The 25,760-nt window shown below is 40.9% G+C and overlaps 1 pseudogene; it reads left to right on the forward strand.

Annotated features, from left to right (window-relative positions):
- The first annotated feature begins 121 nt into the window (after nt 1-121).
- On the forward strand, nt 122-7,883 carry LOC135217287 (uncharacterized; annotated as a pseudogene).
- The last annotated feature ends 17,877 nt before the right edge of the window (nt 7,884-25,760 follow it).

Genomic DNA, 25,760 nt, shown 5'->3' on the forward strand with positions numbered 1-25,760 from the left:
CCTAAATACAAATGTTACCAAAATCACTTTGACATCTGAATTTGAAGAAGGACTTGGGTGCAATATCCTATATCTTGATTTAGAAAAAAAATTACAAATTTTTAATCTATGTATTTTTCATAGCTAACAAACTTGAGGTCTTAACAGTAGGATAATCTTCTAGTTCCCACTGGAGACCGGTTAAAAGCAATCAAAGACTGTAATGCAAGGATTCTGTGGCATCTGGCAACTCGTGCATGTACGAAGTTGAGACTGGCCACTGACCATGCTTAGAAACCCGTGATGCACTAGTCTTTCTTCCATCCCAGGATATGAGAGGGGTGGCTAGAGGTGAGCAATCAATGTTAAGACCTATGGAAAATACAAACTGATCAAGAATTTGTCATTTGTTCATATGTGAAACAAACCCAGTCTCTCTTAACAATAGGATAGACTTATAGTACTTTGAGGGAAGTACAAGTACCTAGAACTGACTGGGGGTTAGGTTGGAGCCCATAAAAGAATAAGTATGAGAGTATTTAAAAACTGACCTCTGGAATTAAACACAATGATATATGTCCAGATTCATTGCATTCATGGAAGACCAGGAGAACTCCATTTGTTCAAGTAACAAACCATGTAGGCCACAAGGGGTTTGTCACCACTCCTCCCTTCCCATGCTAGAGAGAGGAGTAAATGCTACCGTCTACTGTATGGAATACAAATAAAAAAAGCCACGCAGTATGGCTACCGCACTCACCTGTATCAGACCAGTTTCAGTGTATGACAAGTCTATTCTTCAGCCTGCCCGTAGGAAGAAGAAAAGAAAAAGGAGAAAGGAGACCAGCAACTTGCTCATTCTCTCTTCCACACAATCATGTTTGGAAAGATACAAACTCCTGCTAGGGACACTGGATGAGCTACACCACTTGTTGGGCAGCCACCACTTGATCCAAGGAAAAATTGTCAAAGAACCAAGGGGCAATGTCTTTCAGGTAAAAGGAAGTGAAAGTTGTTTGCTGAAGCCAGGAACCAGCATTCAAAATCCTATGAAGATTCAAGTTCTTAAAAGCCAGAGAGGAACCCATTCCTCTGATGTCATATGCTCTCGCATGCACAGTATCTGTGACAGAATGTGAACATGAGGAGTATGCCTGCTTAATCACCTCACAAAGCCAGAATTAAATGGTATTCCTGGACATTTCTTTCTTGGTTCAGCCTGTGCTAACAAAAAGTGTACAACACCTAGGCAACAAGTCCTTTTTAGATGGCAACGCAGAGGCTCTGATGGGACAAAGCAATAACTTTTGTGGATCACTGTTCACGATCTCATTCAGGGAGGGAATTGAAAATGAGGCAAATCTGTCATCATGCACCGAGGGATTTTGAGTCTTGGCCACAAATTTTGTGAAATATTCAAAGGCCACAGACCCTTAACCCCTGGTGTGTTTAACATCATAACTCAGGCCATGAATTCAGCTCTTCAACTCTCTTTGAGGAAGCTAGGGCCAACAGGAAAACTGTCTTTAAAGTTGGAACCCTGTCTGACGACAACGCAGTGGCTCAAATGGAGCTTGAGCGAGTCTACTCTGGACCAGAGATTTCCCATGATTCAAGGCAGCCCTGTAGCCTTTGTCAGCAGAATGGATAGACCTTTCTTGCTTATGAGAAAGATCAGAAAATTTGCTATTCACTCAACAGAAGTTCCGAGTAGAGAACCCCATCAACAATACCAATCACAGTAGACAGCCCACTTGCCATAGTAAACTGCTTATGAAGACCTCCTGAGGTAATAGGACATCTGACCTGCCGCCTTGCAGGAAAAGCCTCTTGCTCGGAGGAGGTACTTGACAGTCTCCAGTCATGAAGAGATAGGCACCCTACCAACTGGTGGAACCTCTCCACATAAGGTTGGCAAAGAAGGTTGTGCCAAGGGGGAATTTCTCTCGGAACTGCTGACAGACAAGACAAAGTCTGGAAACCGTACTGACTGGGGCCACTAAGGTCATCCTGAGATTCCTGGAACTCATCACTGTTCAGGACCTGACGGATCAGGCAGAATGGAGGGAAAGCGTACACCTTGAGATTGTCCCAATGTGCTGAAAGTACCCTTTGCCAAGGCGAAAGGATATGAGACCACTGAGAAGTAGACCTCCAGCTTCCTGTTGAAGCGGGTGAGGAAGAGGTCTAACATTGTCTTCCCCACAGGTGAAACTGTCTTTCCTCTATGTCCTGATGCAGACGCAACTCCATACCCAGGGCTTGAGTCCAACAACTTGGTTTGTCGCCCACTACATTCCTTCTGCCTAGAATGTATCTGGCCATGATCTCCACCAAGTTGTCGATTGCCCACTGATACATCTCGACTGTCAATGAGTGGAGCTGGCTCTTGAAGGCAAATATGTATAGTCTTTTAATTTATCTGTTCTTAAGTTTCTTCACCAAGGAAATTTACATGGTTCTTGTTTCACACTATTAGAAGGATGGCAGTGTATGCATTACAATCACGATTAAAGGTATAATTGGATATATTGTTATAATTCTTAATTAGTTTAACAAGGCAAGTCATATTTCTAGACTTGAATATAGTAAACCTGAAGTATTTTTAAATGAAAGAAACAAAAACTGGAGCATAGTAAAGAAGAGTGATTGTTTAAATATTTATGAATAAACATACTGTGTCACATAAGACTTGGTGTAAATGGTAACCGTTATGGGATCAGAACTACGCTCCTGACATGCCCATGTGAGGGGGAACCATTTGTCAAGTATGACTGTTTGGTGGTATATTAGATCTCCCAACCCCATTCCAGACGGAAATTTGCAGAGAAGCATACCGTTTTGTATAATGTATTTACTATTGCTCCAGGATGGCAGAAAAAACTTGGACAAAACATGCAGTAATGACAGCAGGAAAGTCGATTTAACAAAAGAGTAAGTACAGTACAGTCCCCAATTATGCAAGAATTTGTTTGATCCACAGCCTCGCAGAATTAGAAATGCGCAGATTTCGAAACACATACCTTATGGGAATAATTTTTTCTAATATGAAATTGTTCTTATGGATAAGTAAAACATTAAAAAGGTTTTGAATACTTGAAAAAGTTTAAAATTACACACACAATGGTGAAAACTCCCACACATAAACAATGCCACCATTGGGTGTAAGTGTACGTACTGTACAATACAGTCATTTTCTTTAAAAAACCTTTTGGGTGGAATTTTCTCTACCTATCCTCTGGCAAAAAACCTTCATACTCCTGTGTCTCATCCTCCATGAAGAGTTCTGCTGAAGGAAGGCTTTGTGAACCATTTGAGGTTTCGGGGACTGGTGGATCATGCGTGTCATCACTCCCGTTAAGCCTAACAAACTTGGTTATGAACTTATGAGTGCCTGTCTCAGTTTCTTTGTCCGGCACATTCACTATGTAATCGTTTTCATATAACTCTATTGTACGATAAAAAAGAACCGATGAAAGTTCAAAATTTTATTTGAAATTACAATATCTTAACCTGTATAATTATTGTTTGAAACTGTTAATTACTGTTTGGGTTTAATTGGACAGTTTATGTATAAAGGTATTTCTGTTGTTGTGGGTTATTAAGGAAGAGGTGTAAATGACCGTTTATGACTAGTTGAGTTTGTATATTACTTGTTGTTGATTGTCAATGATTGTTTAAGATGTTCTCTTGGAGAGTGGACAGTATGTGTGGTTAGTTGAAGTCAAGCCCTGTAGGAGATTATTACCTCTCCACCAAAGGATCGTTGTGTCTGTATCCATTATATATATATCATTTTTTAAGTAAAGAAGAAAAAACCAAGTCTGTGTTTCTTTACTGCCACAAGCTATCTAGGCAGTATGGAGAGTAACTTCGACTTGAAACTGATCCCTGAGTATGATGGCAGAAACGCACAATCTGTTATGGAGTGGCTGGAGAGAGCTGGTTTGCAAGCTTCGGAAAGTTGATGATGTGGCCAGTGTGATTCCTCTGCGGCTTACAGGTGGTGCCTTTGCAGTGTACTTACAGTTACCCACAGCAGATAGGAAGAAGGTTGACAAGGTGAAAGAAGCATTGTTGGCTGCGTTTGCTGTTGATCCCTATGTAGCCTATGAACAGTTTGTCAGTAGGAAGTTGCACAGTGGAGAGGCACCGGATGTCTACTTAGCTGAGCTACGTCGACTCGGATCCCTGTTTGGAGGAATTTCTGAAAAAGCTCTTGCATGTGCTTTTGTAGCTGGACTTCCAGAGAGAGTTCGTCAGCTGTTGAGAGCCGGGTCTCACATGGAGGCCCTCGATCTGGAACAGATTTTGGCTCGGGCACGGACGGTTCTGAAAGATGACCTTCCTTCTGTTTCAGTGGAAACATGTTTTGGCGCCACAGGAAGCCTGGGTTCTGTGCCAGTAGAAACAACAGTTCAGAAATGTCATGTATGCCTTGGACCAAATCACTTTGCCAGGGACTGTCTTGCTCGCAACCGAGTAAATGGTCGATTTCGGAGAAGGGTAAAGTGCTATCGGTGTGGTGGAATGGGGCACATTGCGTCAGCTTGTCCGGGAAACGAGCAAGGAGAGGAGGCATCAGCGCCAGCCTCCTCTCCCCAAACCCACTGAGTAAGGTGCTGCCAAGTACTGTTTTGAGTGTAGAGGGTCTTCAGTGTTGCGTGTTAGTAGACACTGGGTGTTCTCAAAGCATCGCTCATGTCTCATGCTGTAAGGCATGGAACAAGTGCGCAGTTAGCATGATAACTGTGAGTGGGCAAGAATGGGTGTGTGAAGGAATGGGCGTCGTGCACTTGCAGCTCAGTAATGGAGCTACTGCCAGCATTTCTGTATGTGTAACCACTCTAATGCCCCTCGGTTTTAAATTTCTTCTCGGCATGGATGGTGTGAGGGCTCTAGAAGGAGTCACTGTCGATACCCAGGGTGGTGTACGTTTTGGAATGGAAGACACTCTTTTTTTTCTGCAGCTGCTTATGTGAAGGTGGGGGTGGATGAGCATGATTTTAGTGCAATTTATGATCCTGTGATTAAATGTTGGACAGCTACATGGAAGTGGTCTGAGGGCAAGGAGCCTGGCGTCCTGGAGAATGGAGTAAAGGCATATTCTGTACCTCAGGAGGCAAAGGACCTGTATGAATCAGAGCTACAAAGATGGGTGAATGATGGCTGGCTGCTTCCTTATGATGAGAATAAATATGGACCAGCTAAGGGGCTTATTCCCCTCATGGCTGTTGTACAGCAAAATAAAAAGAAGGTGCGGCCTGTACTGGACTTCAGAGAACTGAATATGTACATTGATGCATTTACAGCAGACTCGGATGTGTGCTCAGACAAACTACGTGAGTGGCGCAGGCAAGGAGTGAATGTATCTGTAGTAGACTTGGCTAAAGCTTACCTGCAAATCAGAATCCATGAGTCTCTGTGGCCATACCAGACTGTATATTTCAAAGGCCAGAGGTATTGCCAGACTCGACTGGGGTTTGGTTTGAATATTGCTTCGATGGTAATGAAATCTGTTTTAAACTGTGTTCTCCTTCAGGACCCAATTGTAAGAAAAGGAACATCAGCTTATATTGATGACATCTTTGTGAATGAAGATATTGTTAAGGCCAGCCGTGTAGAGGAGCATCTTAGAAATTTTGGGCTAGTAAGTAAGCCACACCAAAGACTTGCTGAAGGGGCTCGAGCATTGGGCCTGAGAGTTTGGGGGGAGCAGGAGAGTCTTTTTTTGGAAAAGGGACAATGACCTGGGCGATGCACCAAGACAATTGACTCGGCGAGCAGTGTTCTCATACTGTGGTAGACTGTTAGGCCATTACCCTGTTTGTGGATGGCTGCGAGTGGCGGTAGCATTCATCAAGAGAAGAGTCAATAAAGTCACTGAAGGATGGGACGACGTCATTAATGATGATTACATCAAAATGTGTTTGCAGGAACTTCTGGAGAAGGTTAAGAAGGATGACCCTGTGAGAGGACAGTGGAATGTCACCGGTGACAAATTCAAGATCTGGGTGGATGCTAGTTCTCTTGCGCTTGGTGTTGCAGTGGAAGTAAATGGTTCCATTGTGGAAGATGCCAGCTGGCTGCGGAAAGACGACTCTTGCCACATCAATATGGCTGAGCTAGATGCAGTCATTAAAGGATTGAATCTTGCACTGGCTTGGAAGATACAAAAGGTGGAATTAATGACTGACTCATCTACTGTGCATAGATGGATTTCAGATGGACTTTTAGGAAAAAGCAGATTGAAGACTAAGGCCGCAAGTGAAATGCTCATCAGAAGAAGACTAGGAATAGTCTTGTCACTGATAGAAGAGTGTGACCTCCAGCTGTCTATTACACTTGTGTCGTCTGCCAATAATAAAGCTGACAGTTTGACACATGTACCTCAGCGCTGGCTGAGGGACCTTGGTTCATGTCACCAAGATGCAAAACTTGTGTGTGCTTCTGTTGTCCCTGCCATTAGTGATGGAATTAAGGAGATCCATCATGCTGCTGGTCACCCGGGTGTGAGAAGAACTCTCTATTTTGTGAAGAAAGTCCATCCAGGAGTTACCAGGTGGCAAGTACAGGCTGTTGTCAAGTGCTGTGAGGCATGCCAGTCAATAGACCCGGCCCCAGTGAAGTGGCAGAAGGGTAGTCTGGAAGTGGATAGGGTGTGGCAGAGAGTTGGCATGGATATTACTCACTATGATGGACGGCCGTATCTTACTCTCATTGATTGTGGACCATCTCGATTTGCCATCTGGCGTCGGCTCCATTTTCAGACCAGTGAGAGCATCATCGGGCAACTTGAGACAGTGTTCTATGAACGAGGAGCGCCGGAGGAACTGTTAACTGACAATGACCCTGCTTTGCAGCAGCAAACTATTTGCTGACTTTGCAAAAAAGTGGTGCGTGCATCTTAATTTTAGATGTGCTTATGTTCCATCAGGAAATGGTATAGCTGAGAGATGCCATCGAACTGTTAAAGTCATTGCTGCAAGGAAAGGCTGCAGCATTGCAAAGGCTGTATATCTGTATAATTTGATGCCTCGTGATGACTGCGACTCAACGACTGCCCCTGTCAGTATGCTGTATTCTTACCCTGTGAGGGTCCGAGGAGTGGATCCATGCTCAATGAACAAAGTGGCATTGAGTGGCCCCTACAAAGCAGGTGATGAGGTGTGGGTAAAACCATCCAACATGCGATGCAATATGCAATTTGAAAGAGGCAAGGTTACGAGAGTTTTGTCAGAACAAGCTGTTGAAGTCAATGGAGTTCCACGCCATGTTAGAGATCTTCGTTCGTGTTCTTCACAAGGATTGATATTGAGTGAGGAAACTACTGATGCTGAGGATGAGGAGCTTCTTATACAGCTTCCTGTTCATGAGGATGAGGGGGAAGAGGAAGACTCAGGCACTGTTGCTGAGTGCAACGCGATTCCAAGACATTCAACAAGAGTTAGAAGAGCTAGAGTTTGTAATATATGTGAATGTAATTCAGGGGGGAGTGTATAATTATTGTTTGAAACTGTTAATTACTGTTTGGGTTTAATTGGACAGTTTATGTATAAAGGTATTTCTGTTGTTGTGGGTTATTAAGGAAGAGGTGTAAATGACCGTTTATGACTAGTTGAGTTTGTATATTGTTGTTGATTGTCAATGATTGTTTAAGATGTTCTCTTGGAGAGTGGGGAGTATGTGTGGTTAGTTGAAGTCAAGCCCTGTAGGAGATTATTACCTCTCCACCAAAGGATCGTTGTGTGTCTGTATCCATTATATATATATCATTTTTTAAGTAAAGAAGAAAAAACCAAGTCTGTGTTTCTTTACTACCACATAACCCTTTAACGCTGATTGGACATATTAAACGTGGATATAAATTGTCTGTTGGGTGCCGATTGGACGTATCGTATGTCGATATAAAAGTTTTTTTAAAAATTCGCGGAAAAATACTTATAGGCCTACCAGGCGAAAACTTTTGAATCACGCGCCTTGGGGGATGCCAGGAGTTCACAGATCAAGCTGTTGTTTTGTTTAACAGAGTGACCCAGTGTTACAGTGTCGAAATATCCTGGCCAGGGTCGACAGTGTTACGGCCTCTTGAGAGAGATCCGCTTCAGGTTCAATGTGAAATAATAAAAAAAAATATTTCAACACCAACAGTTGAAACTGGGGATACGAATATAGAAAGAAACATTAACACAACAAAGGTTTATTTACAAGCTTACTAACAAAGGTAAGTGCAGAATGGTATCTCCTATTTACATAAAAAGATAGAATCTTACACTGCATGAACTGGGGGAACAGTGAGGCAATTCAAATACTTGCTAGTCAATTTGGTAATTCGAGGCGATGGCTTCATAAACATAGAGCGGCAATTGCAGACGTCCTCTTGACTCCGTATTGTAGAAAATAGTCTATTTGTAAGGCAGGAAATCCCCAAAACCTCTAGCAGGACCTTTTCTTCTCTGAAGTCTGCTCGACGTCGAGATAACACGAAATAATTCGGCTACTCCTGAAGACGACTAGACCAATATCCAACTAACTCTCAAACAACTCTTCTGATCCTTTGTTGGTTCCTTTTTCTCGTATCTCTCACGGATGATCTCTGCTGCTGCTGATCTCTCTCTGATAATCTGATCTGTGGCTCTTACTGAGGATATCTCTCTGTGACTAACTGGAGTCTCTCTTTTACGATCTCTCTTTATCTCCTCCTCCTGCTGCTACTTTCTCCGTCGCATTTATACGGCATTCTGGGGGCGGGGCCTACGGCGAGCTTCACAGACTCCCAAGTTTACTAGGACTCCCTAGATGAATCTAGACGAGGTATTGCATCAGAAATCGCGGCGTTTCTCATGTCACATTGGCGCGTTTTTGCTCTCCACAACACGCCCGACGATTCCAGAACAGGCGCCTCCAACACGGGCGCGAAAGCCTCCTTACTGCCGAACTTCTCGAAACTGCGTTCTCCTTTCCTTTATCTTCCTTTGCTATGAAGCAATTACCATCATACGCCCCCCCCAAAAGAGAAAAAAAATGAAATCAACTGATTTTATTTTTTTTTCTAAAGAGAAGCAAGAATGAAACAGCGGGGAAACAATTCTGCATAAAGCTTTAATCCAGTCAAACACGCACGCTTCTCCACACACACTCACTCATGCAGTAACAGAAAACGGTTATTAGACTACTCATTCTGAGAAATCTCTAGAGGCTATCGGCTATAACATTATACTTCTCTCTTACTTTTTCCGTTTTCTGAACTCTGATTAAAACTTATAAATACTAAAACACCTCTTGTGTTTTTCTCAAAACTAAACTCACTCAGTAATAACACTGTTACACGGGCGGAGGCCACGGCACGGGCCGTTGTTTATAATTCTGAAGCAAAATTACGTTTACTGACTTTGCTCTACTCTTACCCACATTAATTCTATGATATATATTTCCCCTCTTCTCTAAAGCTGAAAAAGGACCGTCGAAATTATGACATAAAGAGGAACTTCTTTCTGGACTAGTACTAAAACTTTTATCTCTTACACACAAACTTCTCTTGTTTGATCTAAGATCAAGTTTTCCTTCAGTTTCCCCTTGACTTCTGTTCGGGTTTTCTTTCGCTAAGTGCCAAGCGCTTCCGTTCTCCTCCGCAAGCTGCCAAACATCTCTTAGATTGTTTTTATAATACTCAAGATTAGTTATGCAATCTTCTCTACCCTTACTTCTAGGCAAAGTTCCGAACATATTTATAAATACATTCCCAAAAGATTTGCCTACTGAAGGAATATTACACAACTGAACTCTGGTAATTACTTGATTCGGTTTCCCGGCAATTTGATATTCAAGACAGCTTAAAGCATACCTCTTCACATCATTTTTCATCTTAGGCCAAAAGTATGCCCTACTAATACACTTGAAAGTTTTATTTACTCCTAAATGTCCTTGCTCATCGTGTGCTAACTTCAAAATTAATTCATGAAGCTTCCTAGAAACTACGAATTTTCCTGTGATTCCCCTTTCACTACCTGACTTAGGACTAACATGACGCAAAACTTCGTCCTTTACACAAAAAGTTTCCTTACACACATCATCGAGATCATCATCCAGCTCACATTCAAAAATTCGGGTTAGTGTCTCATCCTCTTTCTGCAATTTGACTAGCTCATCCTTATCCAAAATGTTAAAGCCTAATTCATCACCAAAACTAGTACTAGATACTGGTACATTTACTACGTTACTCTTGACAGCTACACCTTCCGTTTTGGCTATTACTGTTTACATCGATAGAGTCAGGTCTCTCAGCCACACTCATGCCAAGATCAACCTCGCTACCTCTATCACACTCATTCGAATCCACGAACTCACTCACGTTCGAATCCACGAGCTCACACTTGTTCGAATCCACGAACTTACTCTCGTTCAAATCCATGAACTTCCGTTCGAATCCACGAACAAATTATGACCGTAGTCTACGTCTGTATCTAAACCCAACTTGTTACTAATATTTCAGGCACCGGAATATTCCTCACAACAGGATTCACATTCTTGGATAAAGCTAAGTCGTTACCGACAATAATGTCAACGCCTTCAACGGGCAAACTGTCCACAACTGCAAGTTTTACTTCTTCTGACACTACCTGACTTTCTAAATTCAACTTCAACAAAGGACAAAGAACACAAGTATTAGGAAATCCACCTAACATGACTTTCTCTTCCATATTCATTTCTGCCCTGTTCGGCACACACACACTCAAAATCAGTGAGACAGCAGCACCTGTGTCTCGAAGCAAGACCACTTCTCTCGAATCTACTCCTCCAAGAGAGGAAACTACGCCTTCCGACAGAAATTCGCCAAAAACTTTCCTAGTTTCTCTCATCACATCATCCCTACTTGACAAAAGGTTCTGCACAATTTCTTGCTAAATGCCCTTTCCCATTACATCGGAAACAAGTTAATTCTGAGCCACTAGATGCCATTTTACTCTTACAAACCTTAGACGTATGACCAGGTTTTCCGCATATATAACAGGAATAGTCACTTTTACTCGCATTGCTATTACTAGGACTGAAACCTTTACTGCTTTGTACTCTACCAGACGAAGGATCATTTCGTTTCTTACTAGCACTCAAATTATGAGTTAGACTATATTCGTCAGCTAGCCTAGTTGCTCCTGCAAAAGATACTTCTCGCCTATCTTCTATATAAAGTTTAATCTCAGGGGATACGTTATCTTTGAAGTTTTCTAACAACACTAAGTTCTTCAAACTATCAAAATCCTCAACCTTAGCAGAAGTTAACCAATCAAAAAACAGCCTATCTAATTTCTTACCGTATTCTACATACGTAATATTTTCATCCTTTCTCAAATTTCTAAATTTCTTACGGTATGCCTCCGGTACTAGCCTATATGCGCTAAGAACAGTTTCTTTCACGATATCGTAATTATCACATTTCATCTTAGACATGCAACTATACACAGTAAGTGCCCTACCACTCAAAACTGACTGCAAATATAAAGTCCACGTTTCTTTAGGAGAACCTACTCGCTCCATTAACTTTTCAAAACACATGAAATATGTCGTAACATCCTCCTCATCAAACTTTGGTACTAATTTCAACACTGAACTGATACCTAACCTACCAGCTCCGTTTTCGTTTTCGCCTGTCCGACTGTAACAAGTACTTTCCCTTAACCGAGCTATTTCCAACTCATGCATATGCTCTTTCTCCCTCTCTTCCTGCTCATGCATACGCTCTTTCTCTCTCTCCTCCTGCTGCATTAACAACATTTCTCTCTCTTGCTGCATTTTCATTGCTTCTCTCTCTTGCTGGATCTTCATTGCTTCTCTTGCTTGCTGCACTTCCCTCTCATACTTCTCTCTTTCTTTCTTCTCAACATACTCATGGAGATCATTCCCCGCTAGACCTAGTAGCTTACCTGACTCAATAAACTCTTTCACCATCTCACTCATTCTGATTCTTTCTATATCCTCCCTGTTTCAAACTGTTAAAGTGTTGATAGCCTAAGCAAGGTCGCCACAATGTCATGGTGTCGAAATATCCTGGCCAGGGTCGACACAGTGTTACGGCCTCTGAGAGAGGTCCGCTTCAGGTTCGATATGAAATAATAAAAAATAATATTTCAACACCAACAGTTGAAACTGGGGATACGAATATAGAAAGAAACATTAACACAACAAAGGTTTATTTACAAGCTTACTAACAAAGGTAAGTGCAGAATGGTATCTCCTATTTACATAAAAAGATAGAATCTTACACTGCATGAACTGGGGGAACAGTGAGGCAATTCAAATACTTGCTAGTCAATTTGGTAATTCGAGGTGATGGCTCCATAAACGTAGAGCGGCAATTGCAGACGTCCTCTTGACTCCGTATTGTAGAAAATAGTCTATTTGTAAGGCAGGAAATCCCCAAAACCTCTAGCAGGACCTTTTCTTCTCTGAAGTCTGCTCGACGTCGAGATAACACGAAATAATTCGTCTACTCCTGAAGACGACTAGACCAATATCCAACTAACTCTCAAACAACTCTTCTGATCCTTTGTTGGTTCCTTTTTCTCGTATCTCTCACGGATGATCTCTGCTGCTGCTGATCTCTCACTGATAATCTGATCTGTGGCTCTTACTGAGGATATCTCTCTGTGACTAACTGGAGTCTCTCTTTTACGATCTCTCTTTATCTCCTCCTCCCGCTGCTACTTTCTCCGTCGCATTTATACGGCATTCTGGGGGCGGGGCCTACGGCGAGCTTCACAGACTCCCAAGTTTACTAGGACTCCCTAGATGAATCTAAACGAGGTATTGCATCAGAAATCGCGGCGTTTCTCATGTCATATTGGTGCGTTTTTGCGCTCCACAACACGCCCGACAATTCCAGAACAGGGGCCTCAAACGCGGGCGCGAAAGCCTCCTTACTGCCGAACTTCTCGAAAATGCGTTTTCCTTTCCTTTATCTTCCTTTGCTATGAAGCAATTACCATCACACCTAGGTGCCCATGCGCGAAATGCCTCCTCCTCTCATCAGCCAGCATCAGCGACGTGTCGTCCGAGAGCGATCTTTTGCCGCAATCGTGTTTTGCCGAACTTGAGTGTCTAAGTATATACTTTTTTTCCTTTTTTTATGTTTTATTGTTATTTATTCAGATTAATAAACAATTCTTTTTATTAGAATTTTATTTGATCACAATTTTATTCTTATTTTTATCAGAAATTTATTTTAATTTTTAAAATCAAATTTATATGTATCTTTAAAAAAAATAAAATTTATAATATATTAAAAAAGATTTTAAATAAAGTTAAAAGATCACACTTAGTATTCGGCGTTTGTGACCCTGGTAGTTGTGACGCCAGAAAACCCACAATCAATCAATCAATCCTCTGTAACTTTCCAGGGATTGGAGCCAGCTTTGCTGGTTGGTGTCATTGACAGGCCTTTTTCTCTGATTAGAGGCGCCCTTCATCTTCTTCTGCCAAGAGTTACTTCTCTCTGAAAGGCATAGGTCCCCATTTAGCCTAGTCTTTCACCTGAAAGTAGTATTATTCTCCTTAGTCAAAATTTAACTCCTGATGAGAAACTTTATTCATTCTTACTATCCCGTCCCGGAGCTACGTTTGACCTTGTTTAGGGTTCCTGCCTTGTACTCCATACACATCCTTGTGAGAATCATTAGACAGTTAGACAGACGTCTGTCTCACAAGACCGCATCTCATCTCAACTCTGTCTCAGATGTCATAACGAACTCCGAATCCTTCAGCATCTGTTGCCAAGTTCGAGTCCTGCATGATCCCCTGCTCTTTGGAATTGTTATTGATGGTCCAGATCAATAATTAATTGTCATGTTAGCGTGTTGCTGTATGTACTTTCATTGATGACTTTTCACTAGTACTGACTCGCCCAAAGAAGGGTCTAAGAACGTCTTTCTCCTGGTTATGTGAGGCAATCGGGAGGAAGTTCTCTGCAGTTGGCAATGACGTCACCTGTACACTACGACTAAGAGCTCATGAAAACAGTGGCTTAGTCCATCCCTCGAATTCCGGAGGACCTGTCTGTCTGGATACAGAAATGTGGTGTCATCGGACCACATTTATGTCTTTTTACCTTTGGATATTGCTGAAAAGTCCTTGGAACCTTTTTTCCTTGGACACGTGGTAGCTGCTCAACAAGTTATGTGTTTGTACCTGGCTCTTTTAACAGTATGGAGGAGTGATAATAGTAGTTACATTTGACAACGTCTGAGGGTTGCATGAGAGAGAGAGAGAGAGATAAGTGAGAGCGTCGTCGGGTTGAGAGTTTAAATGTTTTTGTATGCTTGATATGTTGTGTTTGGTGTTGCTGTGTGATAATATGTAAGTGCGAATGTGTTTTCTGAAGAGTGTAAGTGGGGGAGCAATTGAGAGAGAGAGAGAGAGAGAGAAAGATCCTAATTGGTGGATGGATAATAAGGAGTGGTTTGATGGCGGGTGTAAGTGGCTGGGTTGTCTGTTGGAGCGGTCGCCAAAGAGTCTATGAGGAGAGTCTGTGATCATGTGATGGTCAGTCATAGTTGGCAGCGGTCTTTTGGAAGATAGTATTGATGGTCAGTTGTATTGTATTTTTCTGGAGTTGTTATTGGTATTGTGTGCTTGAACGTTGTCGTGCTTGTATAGTTGGAAGGTTGTTGAGTGTTGTTGTTGGTGAGCTGTTGTGATTTCTTAGTGTTGTTTGTGATTGGTTGTATGTAGATTTGTAAGGTTGTTGTTTTCATGTTGTTGATATTCGTCTGTGCAGTGATTTGTTGTGTTGTTGAGTTGTATGGTTGGTTGTTTTGTGTCGTGATTTTCGGCATTGGTTGTGTCTCAGTGACCTTATCCAGCGGATAGCACTGTAGCACAGCTACTTGCCTTGAAGACAGTCATATCTTGTGAGTACATGAATGTGAGGGTTTTGTTTGTGTCTGTCGTTGGACCAATTGTCCTGTTAGTAAATAGTAACGTAAAGGGGAAAGGGGTAGATTGCTTGCTTTCTTTGCTTGGTTGTGATCCCGCCACAACAGGACAGGTGGCATCTCACCCTAAGGTGCTGATAATAGTTATGGCGCCATCAACCGAAACTTGGTTCCATAATCATCATAAATCACCGAGTTTCGGTTAATGGCAGCTTTTGCTTTTCAGCACCCCATCGATAACTAGGGACTGCCTATTCTGTAATCAATATGTCAGAGGCAGGGTACTCCTTGCTCTTTTGACCAGGAGGAATAGCCTAAGTGTGATGAACTTCAGTTGGTTCAAAGAAACTCACTCAGATTCCTCCCTCCAATCATTGACTCTTCCTACTGTAAAGGACTGATAATTGTATATCGTGTAGGAACAAATGAAAATTTTGAGAGTAAATTGTATTTTCATAACTATACATACCGGAGATCCTTTGCACATTAGGCCTACCTGATGCCACCCATCAGTTTGAGACCTGTGCCAATAGACAAACTGGAATGTTTACATCCGGGCAGGTGGGTCTTCCCGTATACTGGACAGCAGTTATACTGCCTAACCACCTTGTTCAAGAGTTTAACAGCCGTTTTCCAGGCGAGAGTAATTCCTAATGTAAAGGACCTCAGGTTTGTAGTTAATAAACATACAATTTATAAAAAAATTCGTATTTTCAACTAACCAAGGAAGTACAGAAAGATATTTAGTTTTATTTTTTCTCTTACACCATGTGCATTTGCATATATCTTCCTCATTCCATAGATGTGTTTTTTCCTAAATTGGCCTGCCTTAAAGTTTGCCTGGTCTCGGGTGTGCTTAATATTATGTATACATTTAGTTTTTCCGTTAAGTGTTAGTAATACAGTGAGCTCCCGTATCTGCAGACTTCAGATTTGCAGATTCCTCTATGGGTGTTATTCGCGGGAAATTTGCCTATTCACAATATTTTTCAATAAAAAATATCCAAAAAGTACTGTATTTTCTTATCAATTTCACCATAAAATGACAAATCTTTTAATCAATTTGTATTTTTCATAGCTAGCAAACCTGTGGTCTTAACAATAGGATAATCTTCTAGTGGTAGCTGGAAACCGGTAAAAACAATAAAAGATTGTAAAAACAAGAAATCTGTGGCATCTGACAACGCATGCATATACACGGTGGATGTTTGGTCTTCGATCAAGCCCTGTCCCTCGCGATATGCCAGTCTTTCTTTTACCGCCTTGGAGAGCAGAGTTTCGCTTTGCTCTCCCATTCCAAGCCGTTTTTTTTATTTTTTATTGTAGCCTGCGCTTTATTTCTTTTTGTTCAGCCTAGCAGTTCAATGTATGTCAATTTTTTTGACAAGCTGCTTTGTTGCACTGAACTGCCTTGGGACAAATGCTGTTGCACTAGATACGTATTTAACTGTGCATCGGCATCGCTTACGTTATGGGTGATAGGCTAGTCCATGATAAAACTATTAAACAACCAGGTAAGGGGGTCCTCGAGTTACGACGTTGATCCGTTCTTAAGATGCGTCGTAACACGATTTTCAGCATAAGTCGGAACATTAAAAAATACCACATGATTTAATGTAAATACCTATCAATAACAACGAGAGAACAATTCCTTACCTTTATTAATTTGATTGGCTTGCACACTGGAGAGGAAGCTGCAGTGCTGGAGAGACTGGGGGAGGTTAGTGAAGAGAAAAAGAACCTCCAGAAGATGCTGGAGATGCTGAGGCAGGTGATTCTTGAGGTGAGGCAGAACATACTACAGGAGATGCTGAGGAAGGTGATTCTTGAGGTGAGGCAGAACATACTACTGGAGATGCTGGGGCAGGTGAGTCTTTAGTTGAGGCAAAACCTACAGAAGGTGCTGGAGATACTGGGGCAGGTGAGTCTGGGTTAGCAGAACATTCAGAAGGTGCTGGAGATTGTGGGGCAGGCGAGTCTGGATTAGCAGAGGCAGCTGAGGTAGAGGGTACAGGATCTCCTGCAGGCCTCTCTACCTTCTTAAAATACTGTTCCAGGTTAGTCTGAACAGAGAGCAACCTCTTTTCATTCAAGATCTCCTTGTAACACTGCATCAAATCCATGACGCTTCTGGAAACCCTAGTGAACCTGTCCAAGTTGGGATCCTGAGCCTCAAAAGTTGACAATGCTTGCTGCAACTCTGCAAAACCTCTTGTCAAGTCCTGCCTTGTGAAAGCCTTAGGCTCTGGGGTGGGTGCTTCTTCTTCTTCCTCTATCATCTGCTTCTCCAGTTGTATCAGGTCCTCAGCAGATAACTCCTCGCCATGATACTCCAGCAGCTCTGTAACATCATCAACCTCCATCTCCAAATTGATTTCCTTACTCAGGGCAACAACGTTCTTGACAACTAGCTGAACTGTGTCCTCAAACCCATGGAAATCATTCACAAATTGAGGACAAATTTTCTTCCAGACACCATTCATGTTTGTTTGCTTAACCTCCTCCCAGGAATTAGCAATGTTCTTTACAGCATCAAGGATGTTGTAGGATTTCCAAAAGTCCTTCAGAGTCAAGTCCTTCTTGGTTTCAGTTGCCTGTAAAGCCATAGCAATTGTCCTTCGTAGGTAGTAGGCCTTGAACGAAGCAATCACTCCTTGGTCATAGGCTGTAAAAGGGCCGTGGTATTAGGTGGAAGGTAAACCACCTTGACATTAGGGTTGAAGTCTCCCAGCTGGGCAGGGTGTCCAGGGGCATTGTCCAGCACTAGCAACACCTTAAAGGGGATACCCTTGGAGGCGCAATACCGCTCCACACTTGGAACAAAATGGTTTACGAAACCAGTCCTCAAACACTGCAAGTGTCACCCATGCCTTCTTGTTGGACTTCCAAATTACTGGTAGTTGACCCTTCCAAATGCCCTTGAGTGCCCTTGGATTTTCAGCCTGATACACCAACAAGGGCTTCAGTTTGAAGTCGCCAGCAGCATTACCCCCAAGAAGTAAAGTTAGCCTCTCCTTGCTGGCTTTATGACCGGGTGCTGACTTCTCCTCCTTGGCGATGTAAGTGCTGTTAGGCATACGTTTCCAAAACAAACCTGTCTCGTCTACGTTAAACACTTGCTGAGCAGAATAACCCCCCTCCTTAATTATCTCAGACAACGCTTTAGGAAATTCACTCGCTGCTTTCTCATCCCCACTAGCAGCTTCACCTTGCACTTTAAGGTTATGGTAATTGGCCCGAGCCTTAAATCGCATAAACAACCCCTACTAGCCACAAACTCTTCACTTTCACTTCCCTCCCCCTTTTCTTTTTTCAACGCTTCAAACAATCTTTTCGCCTTCTCCTGAATCACCATAAGGCTGACTGGGATACGCCGTTGATTTTGGTCTTCCAACCAAAGCACCAATAACCTTTCCATTTCAAATTATTAGACCACTACGCTGCTTAGTTATCACTGTTGCTTTTCATAGGAGCAGATCCTTTCACATGTTCAACGATGCGCTCTTTATCTTTGATAATGGTAGCAACGGTCGAACGGCTAAGGCCAAGCGAGCGGCCAATGTTTGTTGGCGTTTCTCCTTCTCAGATCGCTTTATAATGTCCACTTTAATTTCCATGGTGATGGCCTTTCTTTTCTTCGATGCACTACCATCAGAAGAGTCCGCCTTGCGCTTGGGAGCCATAACATAGAGCAAAAAGTTACAAAAACGATACAACACGAGGGAGAGAGAGGCAGTGTAAACAACCAAAATGGTGTATGGGCGAGGAATGAGCGTAGCGAAGCGACGCCGTCCTCTCCCCCACAAAGCGTATTCTTTCCGCCGTGCGCCCGGAACTAGTTCGCGTTTGTTTACGTCGCTTACGACGCTAAACCGCGTAAGACGGAACGACGCAAAATATTATTTTTTTATATTTTTATGGGGGCGCGTTCGTAACCACGAAACATCATAAGTCGAGACCGGCGTAACCCGAGGACTTACTGTACAGTTATTATTATTATTATTATTTGAAAGTATTAAAAACAAATAGTACAAGTACATAAAAAATCTCCAGTCTCAGTAAATGAGAGAGAGAGAGAGAGAGGGGAAATGTCAGGACCACGTGATTGCAACACTGCAGCTCTCCCCCAGCTTTTCCCCCTCCTGGCTGTCACAGAACTTTATATATAGCTGACAGTTTTAGTACCTGGATCTGAAGAAGGTTACTGGAAGTTACTTCAAGAAGACTGGGATTTCCTTCATTCTTCCATAATTTTTTAAATATAAGCTAAAATCTTACTAATTCACTATGGTATTTTCTTTAATGAATTGATATTATTGCTGTATAAATTAATATTAATATTTGAAAATAGTAAATCATTTATTTATCATACTAAAAAACATACATCATTGTAGTATAGAGAGAGAGAGAGAGAGAGAATTATAGTGATTATTTTCGTTGGAAAATACAGAGAGAGAGAGAGAGAGAGAGAGAGAGAGAGAGAGAGAGAGAGAGAGAAACTGCTAAACTATAAAGGATTCTTATCTTATCATAGTATGTGTTTTTTAAAAGCGTTGTAAACTCGGAGCGTCTGAAGCGTCGTAACCCAGGGCGGATTTTTCAATGAATATTTAAGAAAAAGCGTCGTAACCTCGGAACGTCGTAAGCCGGACCCATCGTAACCCGGGGACCGCCTGTATAAACATTTTTAGTTGGTTTTTTGAGTTTTAACTAACAAAATAGGCAGTTTTAAGCACTTTTCTAAGGGTTCCAATTATTCACGGATTTAGCTATGGGGGTGGTAGTCTGGTATGCATTCGCCACAAATACGGGGTGGGAGGTCCACTGTAATAATGGGAGCCTTGTCCTTACCAGCCATGGTCTTAATATTCATTTCTAGAGCAGGAGGAGTTGAAGAAAGCAAAATGACAGTAACTTTTTGAGAAGCCCAATCTGTAGATCTACAGCTCTTGGAGGGGACTGTCTTGATGAGTGCATTGCCACACAAGAATTGGGAACTGGGAGATGATCATCAGCAGCCAAGGACAGCCTTGACAGACTCTTGGCCATCCATAGCCTCAATACGGCCAAGATTAGCCAACTGAGATGGAGATGAAGTAGATGGACAGTTGTTCTTGCTTCCAGATGGAGATGGAGAGCCTGCAGATCTTTTTGTGAGGAGGGCAATGAAGCCCTTCTTCCTCCAACACCTTTGTGGAGTGGAGCAAACAGAAGATGAAGACGATGCACGAGAAGAAGATGGGGAGGGAGAGGAGATCTACAGCATCTATTCTTCTATTTCAAATTTGAAGTAGCCAATTTTCTTCAGAATAGGACCTTTGAGTCTCTCCAGCAAGGTTTGAACAAAAGAGTTGGAAGGAGTGGATGCATAATGCCTAGGGGTGGAAAACGATGAAAGAGTCACGGCTGATGAAGGAACAGTGTAGGCGAGGATGTTGCGACTATAGACACTCAAGCAGATGTCACTGATGCCATAGCTCTAGATACTGACATGGTAGAAGCTTGGAGATGGGGAAGACAGGTGGTGGGACAGAAGACCCCCAATGAGGGGATCCCCTTGTAGGCCTAAAGACGACCATCACTTGGTCAGTTTTTCAGCATCTGTGCCCATAGGCAGCTAAATCACGCACAAGATCTCCTCATATGACTTGTAGCAGATGCAGACCTAATTATTGCAGTGTATTATTGTTAATAGGGCTTAGTTTTTCCAGACCCCTGAGTCTTAAGGGGGCCGGCCAGAACCCTCATATGTGGCGGTATATGATAATATGTAGGGCAAAAAATGCAAAGTCATGAAAAAATTAATGGAGCTTCGTTTGGCAATGGAGAATAAGTATAAGAAATATTTCATCAAAATTCCTCTTACTTTCTTAGTTACAAGGTAATTAGTAAACATAACTCAATAAGCCAAAAACATTGATCCGTACAAGAAAATGCAATATTTCTTCTGTTATCATAAATTTTTATAATTATTGTCAAAAAAATTGTGAGCAATGGCATCTGTAGAGATTCCATGAGTCGCAGAAGGGAAGTCAGCTACCAACCACGATTCAGTGCGAGCACAAACCTCATGTAGTGTGCACGTTCGAGTTTCATCTCAGACATTCGCTTGCTTTTGTGTATGTTTATTTTTGTTTTGGCAAGAATTTCATCATGGCCATGAGGAAAAGACAAGCAAAACATCTCACTAACATACAGACGAAGAAAATTCACTCTAATATGATTACAGGATATCATAATATATGTGATTTTAGAGTAGTTTGTTTAGAGAGAGAGGGAGGGGTGTGTAGTAAGTAACGCCCCCATCTTGCCTGACGCACACGTCAAACCGTGCCCCAGGCTACGAACTTGGAGCAAAGGGGTCTTCATTTATGGTAAATTACAGAGTTTGTTTATTAATACCCAAATAGGAATATGAAATTCATAATCATCATGTTTTATTAACATTGTCTTTATAAAAAGAGAGTACACTTCACCTCTTCACATTCTCTTGCTTTTACGTTTGTTTATCTTTTGTTTTGGTAAGAATTTCATCATGCCAAAGAGGAAAATACAAGGAAACATCTCGTTAACATACAGAAGAAAAATCGCTGTAAAAAGCCGAGTTAGTAAAGGAGAGAGAGTGAGTTGGGTAGGAAGGAGTGCCCCGTCTTGTCTGACGCAGTGCCCCAGGCTACGATATGTGAGCAAAGGGATCATCATTTATGATAAATAACATAGTTTTGGTTTATTAATACCCAAAAAAGAAATATACGTTCATAATAATCATTATTTATTAACACTGTCTTTATAAAAATACAAAGGAAAACTTTGAACACCCGTATCTCAAAACTATACTTATTTACCTTCAAATTCTATTTTCTCACTTAGTTTTAAAGCTATAACATTGAAATTTGGTATATAACTTGGAAAGAAATTATAGAACAATCAAATGGAGCCCTTTTTTTCAATTTTGGTTTAGTCTTTTTTAATACATTTTTTTCCTGATTTATAGGGTTTATTTTTTTACCATAATGAAAAATTCATATCTAGCAAAAAAATGACTTTTAGAAAAAAAAAAAAAAAAAAAACTTCATTGGATTGGTAGTAATCCCAGATCTTAATATTAAATATCAAGGGAGGAGATAGAATTTGAAAAATGGTTATTTTCGGGATAAATCGCCCTGGTGTCACAAAACTGAATGTCGAGAGGCAAAATCATATATGCGGTTTGGAGATGTCCCAGGTCACCTTATTAAGTGGTATGAATGTCAAAGCCGTCCTTAAAAAATGGCATTAGCCGGCCAGCCCCCTCGAGATGCTGCTCAGGGATTAATCCTGAGAGAGACACACGCACACACTTTGATCTTTGTTTGGGCACTAAATAGGTAAATGTTGCACTGTCATGGGTGTCTGACATCTATTACATTTCACTGGGTCAGCATGCGGTGTCGACATTAAGTAGCCATGTGAGAATCTTGTGTCCTATACGGAGACTTTTTAGGATTATCTCTCTTGATCTTTCTTTTTGTGAAGATGTCTTCCTTGCATCACTTTAGTTTTTATAGTTTCAAGCTTATTTGTGGTTGGTATTAAGGACCATTCTCTTTTCCAATCTTGTATATTAATGGTCTGACAGATACTACCCAGTCTGATATTGGGGCATGTATAATTTTTGGAGGGATAGTGCAGGCTAATTTGGCAGCAGTCTGCATTTTCATTTCCTTTTATTCCCACATGTGCTGAAATCCAACATATTTTTATTGAGTATCCTGATTGGAGGAGTTGATGAATTTTTATTTGTATTTTTTGTACAATTTGGTTTACTGGTTTATAGCATTTATTGCACCATGTGAGTCACTGAAAATAATAGAGACACTTGCTCTTTTCTCAGATTATATCAAGAGCCATTTGTATGGCCATGAGTTTAGCAGTAAATACTGAATATTGCAATGTAAGTAACCCCTGTTCCGAGTGTCTTGATTGGTCTCCAGGGCAATGGAAGTGTTAGTAAGAAGAAATACAAAAGGAAGTTGGCTGTTCTGTCATGGGAAGGCTTCTTGCTTCCATTTTCAGTTGATGCCACCATTCCTTCTTGTTTCTTCTCTCCTTTACCAGATTTGCCTTTCATTGGATCTTCTCTGGAAGATTTTACTCCTCCTCATTCATCTATTGCTTCATTTATCTAAAGATGAAGCAATAGATGAATGAGGAGTAAACTCTTCCAGAGGAGATCCAATGAAAGGCAAATCTGGTAAAAGAGAGAAGAAACAAGAAGGAATGGCGGCATCAACCGAAAATAGAAGCGAGAAGCCTTCCCATGATGGAACAGCCAACTTCCTCTTGTATTTCTTCTTACTAACGCTTCCATCGGCCAACTTCCTCTTGTATTTCTTCTTACTAACGCTTCCATTGCTCTGGAGACCAATCACGACTTTCAGAACATGGGTTACTTACAATAATTAGATCTGCATCTGCTATAAATTGTATGAGGATCAGTATCGAAAGAGGCTAAAGAATGAAAGCAAGGATCGTTACCTACCCCTGGGCATCTTCTCTGAGGCAAAGCCTTCTTACCTGAATAAAGCATTTGCATCTCTAATGCAAAACACACAGATAAACACCACTATTACACAAAATTACATAACCACCAAGCAAAGAAAAAACCAGAACGCCAAGATGTAGATAGGCATGAAGTGCGTAATAAACCAACTTCTAAGCATGATAGGGCAGCACATGTCTTGTGAGAAGACAGGTCAGACTCTGCCTACTCTTACCCCATTGGCTATCACCCTGCTGCCACCAAACCTTGTTCTATTTTTAACTGCGACAGCAAATGTTTAATCAGGCAGACCTTGGCGATTGTACTGTATATGTGTCCTCGTAAATTCAAGGGGATCTAATGGAGTGAATGTCTTTTTTGTATGGTGTTTTTATGTTGCATGGAACCAGTGGTTATTATACAAATGTCCGGTGACAATTAGATGTATAATTCTCTTTTATTCTTTACTGTTCCTCTTACATTGTTTATTATTGACTTTAGTGCTAATTTCTTTTTCTGTACATACTACTTGGTTGCTCTCCCTTTTAGAGTCCTTCAAATATAGAATTTTGCTTTTCCATTTACAGGTGCAGCTTTAGTTTAGTAATTAATAATACTGGTGACTGCCTGGAAGAACTTCCTAAAGGCCCATCCACACGGGTGAGCTTTGCTTGATGTGACATCAGAAGCGCAGATACAGTGGGAAAAGTTCTAACTTCCCCGCTTCTGATGTGACAGTCATAGGACACAGCTCGTCAAGCTTTGTTGAGCAAAGCTCGCCCGTGTGGACGGGCATTAAGAGCTATATGTGTTCAGTCAATAGAGTCAAACTCCTCACTGTGGGTAGGTTTGACATTAAAATTTCCCCTTGCTCTACCATGTCAGGTATTAAAGTTCTACTTGTGAAGAGGTTTGCTGTTCAACTCCACCCTCCATCAAATCCTATGTACAGTTAAAACCTTAGACATTTATTTGCAGTGACCAACTATGAGACACTAGTCCAAAGCTGAGGGAAATCCAATCTTTTTCTATGTGCTCTGGTAGCACGGTTCTTTCATTCATCACACAAGCTCCCATGGGTATTCTGATATGTATTTTGTTTAATCCAAAAATTAATGATGGTCACTTGGTTAATTTTAGAAGCAAGAATATTAATAATAAAAAAAACTGTTCATATTATGCTATCAAAATTATAATTTTATTAAGTTCAAACTTTTTCAACTTATTGTCATCCCTTAAGTAAGGTGTAGTTTAATTAGGAAGGGGTATAAATTGCCACAGTCACTGTCATTAACTCTTCACTATTATAGAAATTACCTCTATTTATGCAAGATATTAATTTCCTCAAAGATTGACTCTATCTGCCAAAGAAGGTCCTTATCAATTATGGAATATTACTGCTATAAATAACAGTTTTCCTATCAAAAACATGAGAGTAAACTATGTCATCAATACAAATACAGTAATTATATCATCAAAATAATGGTGGTACTAGGTTTTGTTTTTAACCCAGGGGCTACTATAATTATAAGATCACAAACAAAAACACAATTATATTATGTTCATTCAGAGCCTAGACGTACAGTATACCATAAAATTATGTTCAATCAAAGTCCATATGAATACAATAAAATCTGTATATATTTTGGAACATTAAATAGGAAATTTAAATCTAGCATTAAGCAACAACATCCATACACATACAGTCAGTTTCAGGTTACAGGATATTGCTTATAAATACAAAGGTAACACAAAAAAGTAATAAAAATAATGGCCTATTCAAACTGAATTTCATAAAAAATAAAAAAAAAAAGAGAGATACTGTAATGTCTTTTCATGTGTCAGGACACCCTGCAAAATTATGACATATGCATATTGGTCCCTGAACTTGTAATACGCTGCAAAATTTAGCCATACATTCCTTCATAAAAATACAATGTTCTATTTAAATAGTCAACAAAAGCATCAGTAAGTGTAATAGATTGGTCTTAAAGTGTAATTTGAAATAACATGATACATTTGGCTTGATAATAATAGTTATTGTTGATTAACAATTTATATAGTATTGTACAAAGTGCTTTTTTTTATTCTTGAAAGGAATACTTTGAAATTAAAATTCTCCTAATTATCAATGATCCTAAATTTCCTTGTTAGTCCCAATGTTGTTTTGTATTTGTTTTACCAACCCACTAGGCTCAAAAGAAAGTGTCATTTGGCTCACCCACAGGATTAGGATTTCTGAGAGCCCTTTATTTATTACAATTATGCAAAATAATTTTCAAATGATACCTCTTACCTTTAGTATTCCTTGTTTTTATTAACAAAAACCCTAT

Source organism: Macrobrachium nipponense, chromosome 7 (assembly GCF_015104395.2).
Source record: "Macrobrachium nipponense isolate FS-2020 chromosome 7, ASM1510439v2, whole genome shotgun sequence".
NCBI classification, from domain to species: domain Eukaryota; kingdom Metazoa; phylum Arthropoda; class Malacostraca; order Decapoda; family Palaemonidae; genus Macrobrachium; species Macrobrachium nipponense.